The sequence below is a fragment of the Chinchilla lanigera genome, unplaced genomic scaffold (genome assembly GCF_000276665.1).
Source record: "Chinchilla lanigera isolate Chin_1 unplaced genomic scaffold, ChiLan1.0 scaffold00026, whole genome shotgun sequence".
Taxonomy (NCBI): Eukaryota; Metazoa; Chordata; class Mammalia; order Rodentia; family Chinchillidae; genus Chinchilla; species Chinchilla lanigera.
The window spans coordinates 11,290,340-11,298,809 of record NW_004955427.1 but is presented as its reverse complement, the minus strand read 5'-3'; positions in this window follow the sequence as shown (position 1 = coordinate 11,298,809).

Sequence of the window (8,470 nt, the reverse complement as noted above, 5' to 3'; positions counted from 1 at the left end):
TTTTTTGGTTTTTCTCCGGTACCAGGAATCGAACTCACGATCTTGCACTTGCCAGGCAAGCGCTTTTGCCGCTGAGCTAAATCCCCAGCCCTTCTCAGTGTTGTTTTAATTTGCCTTTCTTGAATGACCAGTAATGTTGAACATTTTGTCATATATTCATTTGCCATTTGTCTCTTCATCTGAGAAGTGCGTATTTATCTTATACGCCCATTTTTAGATTGGGTCTTTGAATATAGGGGTCTGATTTTTTTCAATTCTTTATATGTTCTAGATATAAATCCTTTCTCTGAGGGGCAATTGGCTAAAATTTTTCCCACTCTCTAGGCTGTCTTTTTACTTTGTTTGCAATTTCTTTTGCTGTGCAAAATCTTTTTAATAAGATGAGATCCCGGTTGTTGATTCTTTGAAGTGTTTCCCATGCAGTTTGGGAAATGTTTCCCAAGCAGTTTTGTTCTTGAACTGTCTGCTACCCTTATGTGTTCAAGATTTCTACACATGTTGTCTTCCAGTAGATTTACTGTTTCTGTTTTAACATTTAGATCTCTGATCCATTTTGACTTTAGTGCATGGTGATAGACATGGGTGCAGTTTTAGTCTTTGGCATACAGAGAGCCAGTTTTCCCAGCAGCATTTATTAAAGAAGCTATGTTTCTTCCATTGAACATGTTTGGTCCCTCTGTCAAAGATAAGGTGGCTGAGTGTGTTTGTAGTTGTGTCTGCTTCTTCTAATCTGTTCCATTTATCCTCAGGTCTGGTTTTTCTTGACAGTATCATGCTGATTTTATCACAGTAGCTTTGTAGCCAGCATTACCCTGATACTAAAACCAGAGAAAGACCCAACTAAAAAAGAGAACTACCGGGCACTCTCTCTAATGAACATAAATGCAAAAATCCTCAATACAATAAAACAAACAGAATGCATGTAGCAAATCATCAAGGAGATTATACACCATGACCAAGTGGGAGTCATCCCAGGAATTCTTGGGTGGTTCAACATATGCAAATCAATAAATTTAAGACACCATGCCAATAGAACCAAACACAAAAACCATATGATCATCTCAATAGATTCAGAAAAAGCTTTTGACAAAGTCCAACACTTACTTAGGTTAAAAACCCTACAAAAAATTGGAATAGATGGTCTTTATCTGAATCTGATAAAAGCCATCTATGACGAACCAACAGCCAACATTATACTAAATGAACAAAAAGTGAATGCATACTGGTTTTAAAGGCATTCCTAGCACACCGTCTGGGAACTCTGCTTAACAGCTGGGAAGGTTGCTGCCTTGGTCACCAGAAGGGAGAACAGTGCAAGGGTTCCCACGGCAGTGGCTCTGAGGTCTGAAGGAGGAGCACTGCCTGCTTCTACGTTATAATTAAATTGAATAGAGGGCCGGTTTCCTTTTTAAAAATTTTTTTTTATTTTAAAATGAAAGAACTAAAACATATTGAGAAACACACAGACACAAACAGAACAACACAGAAACAACACAGAATTTCAGACAAGGTGATAGGAAATTAACAATGGACGTTATATTACATATTGTTGTCTTCTAATTAGTTACTCAGATAAACAAACATAGGTATGTACAATTGACCAAATAATTAAAAATTAACTGTTCCTTTAAAAAAGGCAATAGAAGTTAGTAGGACAATTACATGAGGTACCTTGTATATATATATATATATATATATATATATATATATATATATATATATATTTTCCTTCTTTTTTTCTTTCCTCTTTTCCCTCATCCTATTCTTTCCTTTTGGCCAGTTCCTTTCCCTTTCACAATATCTACGTACCTTTTAGATTTTATTTAGTCTTTCAGGTTCTTACACTAGGGAGACAATACAAAGTTTACTCATGTGAGTCTGATTTACTTCACTTACGAGTATGGTCTCTAGTTGCATCCACTTGCCTACAAAAGCCTCAACTTTAACTTTCTTTATAGCTGAATAATACTCCATTATACAAAATTACCATACCTTTTTTTATCCATTCCTCATTTGACTGAGTTGTGTGGTTTCCATGAGTTAGCTATTACAAACTGCACTGCTATAAGCATGGGCGCACATATATTGCTGTGGTTTTTAGTTCTCCTGGAAAAATACCCAGGAGGGGAATAACTAGATTGAATGGGACCTCTAATCTTAGTTTACTGAGGAATCTCCAGACTGATCTCCACAGCACACTCCCATCAACAGTGGAGAAGTGTTCCTTTTTCCCCACAGCCCCTCTAGCATTTGTTACTGGTTGATTTCTTGATGATAGCCATTTCTTCTGGGGTGAGATGGAATCTCAGTGTTGTTTAAATTTGCATTTCTCAAGTGACTAATGATGTTGAACATTTTTTCACCTATTTATTTGCCATGTATGTTTCTTTATCTGAGAAGTGTGTATTCATCTCAGATGCCCATTTTTGGATTGGGTCTTTGAATTTGAAGGACCTTTTTTTTTTTTTAGTTCTTTATATGTTTCAGATCGAAGTCCTTTGCAGACTTCCTTTCTGACATCTTTCTTCTTCCTCAATTCAAGTTGTTTATCTTCATCTTTTTATTTTATATTTTTTACATTGGATAGTGTAAAACAAAACCATGCTTTAAGAAAGATAACAATTGTAGCCAATATTTATTAGCTTATAAATGATCAAATATTTATGTATGTTAAAGCCATTTGTTTTTCACATCCACAAAGGACAGAATAAAGTATAGGAATATAGAACATTAAAACAAAGAAAAATTGCATAACCACATCATAAGGCTGTGAGTCTTCCTTCTGTACTTTTAGTTTTCCTGTCCTGTTCCTTGATACTTAGGTCTAACTATAGTAGAAAAGTAGCCCTGATGAACAACTGCTTCCTTACAAATTAAAACAAGAGTAATATTTCCAAAAAACTGTCCTTAAACAGTGTATCTGCATCCATCCAAGACAGCACCACAAGATCTGACAGCAAAATGTGCAGGTATTTTCCAAACCAGTTGTTAATCACAGTCATTATTTAAAATGAAATTATATAGTAAAAATTAAGTTATTGTATAAAGAGAGGTAATAAATCATCAAACCTCAGTATTATTTTTTGCTGAACAGTTGAGGCTACTTAAATGTGCAAACACAATTTAAAATTGTGCTGCAGCCCATGTTTTTCTAACTATGAATTCAATGATGTCACTTTGTGATTTGAAGTCAGCCGTGTGAGGATATTTTAACTATGGAAATCAGCAAGTGCTATGACAAGGCTTTGACTTATTGTTCTGTTGATTGTCTAGACTTAAGGAAATGATGAAGAAAATGTTAATAATGAAAATTAAACTTGCCATTTGTGTTTCTTTATGGAAAAAAGAAAAGAGAAAAGAAAAATAGAAGGAAAAAATATATATACAAGGTATATTTTGTCAGAAGCCAAAAAAGTTTCAATTTAATGGATATAAATTATGTAACAGTCAGAACTTGTTTAATTATAGATCATGTGTCAGTAAATGATAATAATTTTACAGAAATTCATGTACTGGGAAAAGGGTTACTGCATTGGGATACAATTCTATTTGCTAAATCATGACTCAATTGGTTAACTATAGACATAAAGCTCTGTCAAAAACTAATGAAAGTGTTCAATGAGAATAAATAGGAACTTGGAATAAATGGTATTACATTTCACTTTTGTAAATTGTGTGCTATACATATTTTCTATATACTGAAAACTTATAATACATTTATGTATATATGTGCATCCACACATTTCTTTTACCAGAGAACTGTTTGTTTACTGGCATGCTGTTACAAAACCAATCAAATCTTCCTCCTACTTAAAAATGAATAATTGAAAGATACTTCTTAACCAAATCATTACTAAGCTGGGAAATTGTTTAACTTTCTAATAGTGACAAAAAGAAGAAAACAGGAAAGGCAAAAAGGAATCTATGGATTAAAATATTATTTGAAAAACAGAACATGGGAGCCCTCAGGGTCATGTTTAGCTCTTAATTAAGTGACATGATACTGGCAGCTGAAGTGTGAGAGGATTGTAAACTAGATTCAGCACAAAACTTTCCCTAGCATATATTGTCTTTATTATGAAACATGGCTCTATTTTTTGTTTGTTTGTTTGTGTTTGTTTATTTTTCCAGTACCAGGAGTGGAACTCACAACCTTGTGCTTGCCAGGCTGGCGCTGTGCCGCTGAGCTAAATCCCCAGCCCCCAAACAAGGTTCTATTTTAAAGACTTTGAATTTGGAAGGCTGCTGAGTTTGAGTCCAAGATTTTAGGCTTAGAATGGGATTTAGAAAGATAAAGGGTCTCTCTTTCATCCACCGATGGAATGTGGGGAAATCTAACATTTGTGGTTCAGAGGAAAAACAAAACTAAAGCAAAACATTACATCAAAGACAAAACATGAGGTTAAGCAATAGACAGAATTTGGGGGGGCAAGGTAATCAATATGGAACAATCCCATTTCTTATGAACTATTGACAAGAGTATTATTTAATATTGAGTCTATAGCTAATCTTGAAAATGATTTTCATAGAACGGCAAACCTAAATACATATTTATTAGAGGGACTAACTCTTCTCAACATAAACTCTGGGAAGCATTTTTAATTAATGGCATTTGGGGATTAGGTCAACAAGAGGTTAATTATTTTTAGGCTCACTATTAATGCATAGCATTGATTATGCATTGATGCATAATAAAGTACAACACAGTTCACCGGCTTAGGATAGTGAAGTGCTACATCTTATGTGTGGTGGGCTGGTTGTGGAATGCTTGTTCTGCTCTTTGCTTTTTTTTTTGCCTTTTTTTTGGTACTGGGAATTGAACTCAGGACCTTGTGCTTGCCGGGCAGGCACCGTGTCATTGAGCTATATCCCCAGCCCCTGCTCTTTGCTTTTGTCACATACACTTTTTTCTAATTTTGAGGATTAGCTGGGGTAGAATTGGAGGCCTGATGCCTCTTCACCTGTATGGCTGAGGCTCTGGTGAGACTGCTGAAAGCTGGGGCGTCATATCTATGGGATCAGTCACTATGTACTTTGCAGTTCAGTCTGTAGTTCAGTTATTTTTCACAGTGGGTAAGAGTAGAAATTACCAGGACTTCTGGGGCCTATTCCTAGAATGGGGACGATATTAATCCTGCCACACTTTATTGGTCCAAGAAGTCACAAGTGCACTAGAGAGACAAAGAGAGAGGATCTGAATTCCTTGTGGTGGGGAACTGCAAGGTCTCATTGCCAGAGATCCTGAGACGGAAGGTTGTCATTTTCTGCTAACCATCAACCTCGGTCACACCACCTGCAAAGCCTGTGAAACATGCTTGATGGTCTTTCTTTGTAGCTTCAGTTGTTGGTCATATTTTAATGATTAAATTTGTCATTCTACCTGTCTGAGACTGAATTAAGTCATAATTTTCAAGCATTAAAGTACATAGCCTGTCACAGATGGATTGTTCTGGCCAACCCACTGCATTCAGTGATCATGTTGATAAAGTGCAAAGTGTACATTTCCATTAATTTCAAGTCTCTGGCACTTCTGAGCATACCAGGTTGGCCATCAGTGGTTTTGTAGCTGATTGCTGGACGGAGACTAGAATGTGCTTTCTGCACAAACAGGTTAGATGTGTCTATATTTGGAATTTGCTCCCCCCATTCGAAAAGCCAAGTTCCTTCTCTAAAAGCCGAGTTCCTTGACCTTTTAAGTCAGAAGAAAGTAGACTATAGTGTCATTATATGGGTATAAATATGTTATGAATATCTTCTTTAGAAAGTAAAATAAGCAAAACAGCAGGGCTTTGACATGATTGTGGTGAATATTAGCAAGAAATACCTTCTCTTCTTTCACAATCAGATTCACCTTCCTGATACTCCTTCAATTCTAAGCCTTGGGCTTCACACCTATAGATTCAGGAGAATTAAAGAACCAAGGAAGAATGCCTTGGGGGTCTGTTTCAGGGAAAGAGATGAGAATTGGTCTTCTCTCTGGGAAGAATACAGAGAATTGGGAAGAATAGGATTGAGTTGAGCTGCAGTGTCTTCTTAACCTTAAACTAAGGTGTGAAGGACATTTTTAAACACAGAAGTTTTGACATTGTAGTTCACATGAATGTAGGCAGAATAGCATTCTGAATGAGTCCAGAACGCAAGTCTTGGGGCCAGAAAGATACCCGATTCTACCATCTGAAGGATATTGGGCATGTTATTTACTTCATTAAGATCTGAAAGTAATAAGAAACAATACTGCCTCAAAGGGTCATTATGAGGATGAAGCAAGTTCCTGTCAGTAATTAGCACAGCCATTACCTCTACTGAGTTCCAAATACCTGGAAGCCATAGTTATTATTAGGTGTAATTAGACAGTGACATGATAAAAACCTAATTCCTTAAAAATTTTAAAGCCAAATGTAGCTAAAAATGAAACTATTAAAATGAGTTTATGAGATATTGCATACCACATATTTATGTATGTTTTTCAAAATTATATTTATTTTGAATATAAATCTAGGAGTAGCTGATTTGCATGGCCTTAGTAAAATTATGTCAGTAGAAGGAAAGTAGAAAATTATTGTACTTGCTTCAGTTTCTGAATATCTACAATTAATTATCTGTAATTCAATTCTGTGTTGGGAAGTTCTTTGCTACAAAGGGCAGATATAATCTTAAAAGATAGGGAAAGGGTTACTGTAGATTTTCACTTGATTTTAGAAGCCATTCATTTCTCAGCAAGAAGTTTGCTCACTTTGAGATCTCTCATTTGGAAAACTCTTTTTCATTTTTCCCTAATTTTCTAATGCAGATTTTTCTAGCTCCTGCTTTTCCAAAGCAAAGGGTTTTTCTATAAACCTCTCATCTCAGCCTCATGAAGTTTTAGCTTAGTAGCATGAGGGTCTTTGTAAGACTTATTAAAAGTTTTGAATTTTCTTGTATCAAAGCTCCAAAGCCTATAGGAAGTACATTTATGACAAGAACATTTCCCTTTCTAAGCTCTATTTTATTCTTATTTGTATTGCTTGGTGACTTTACCCTTTATCAAATGACATTGCCATGACAGAGAATGAAATCATAGCCTCTTAGGAAATTTCTGTTTCAGATGTAATTTATTAAAAAAACAGTGGAAGTAGGTCTGGTCTGAGGTAGGATTTTGCATCAGTCTAGATCTTCCGTCTGAAATTATGGGCTAGGCTAGTTCCTCAGTCCTGCTCCCAACCCTAAGGCAGCTGTTTGCATGCACTGAAATGCATGTGACAGAGGCATATGCTAGGAAGGAATTTAGCACAGTGAGATGGAGAAGACAGTGGAATGTCTGAAGGACGCTCACTTGTTTCTTATGTATAAGTGTCTGAAGCAGACCAGCTATGGTTGCACATGCCTGCAATCCCATCATTTGGGGGAAACTAAGGCAGGAGAATCTCACGTTTGAGCCCAGGCTAAGCAATGTAGCAATACTGAGTCAAAATGTAAAAAAACAAACTAACTAACTAACTAACTAACTAACTGAAAAGAGTTGGGGATGAAAAGTGAAAAGGCCCTGAGTTCAATCTCCAATACCAAAAACAAACAAACAACCAGAAAGGTCTGAAGCAAAAGCAGCTAATCATGAAGGTTGTACTTGGGCAAAAGCTTATGCTTGGACTCGACGTTCTCAAGACCGTGGACTGAAAGATGTTGGTATCCTCCCCGTCTCTGCCCTGAAATATGCAAGGCTTTGATGAAAAAGGATTGTTTCAGCTACGTAGTGCAGCATGATAAACCACTTCTGGGCAGTGGCTTACAGCAATGCCTGCATTTCTTTTGCTTCCTCTTCTATAGCTTGGCCAGGAAGTACTCACTGCTGCTCAATTGGATGTCAACTGGGCAGCCCCAAAGCTAGGGGCTGGAATTACCTGAAGGACTGTCTTTTTGAAATCTAGGAACTGATGTTGGCTGTGGGCTAAAATATTACTTGGGACTGCTCGGGGGAACCTACACATGGTGTCTCCATTTGCTCTGTTTCTTCATGATATCGTGTCTGGATTCAAGTGCCATGATCCCGAAGGGGAGAGGCAGAGGGAGGCTGTATCCTCTTCATGACCTCGTCATAGAAGTCACACATCATTTCTGTCTTAATCTGTTGTTTGCAACCGCTATAAAATCCTCCCTGGGTTCAAGGACAGGGAAAAGAGAATCTGTTTCTTTCTATTGGATGGAGACTGTATGAGACCAAAGGTAAAGCTGTGGCCAATTCATGAAAATACAATTTTTCTCAAGCGCACAAGAGTTTGCAGAAGTTCTTGAGACGTGGGAGTTGAGCAGTTTGAGAGAAGTCCTGAGGACACTAGGGATGCAGACTTCCCCTGCAGCATCCGGGTTGCAGTCCTGGTGCAGAGCATGTCTTTCTCCCAGCCTTAGGTAAAAGATAACACTGAGAAGTCCGGTTAGCAAACAGGGAAGGGGTAATGCCAGTCTTACAACCCCAGCACCTCAGAAAACTCTGATG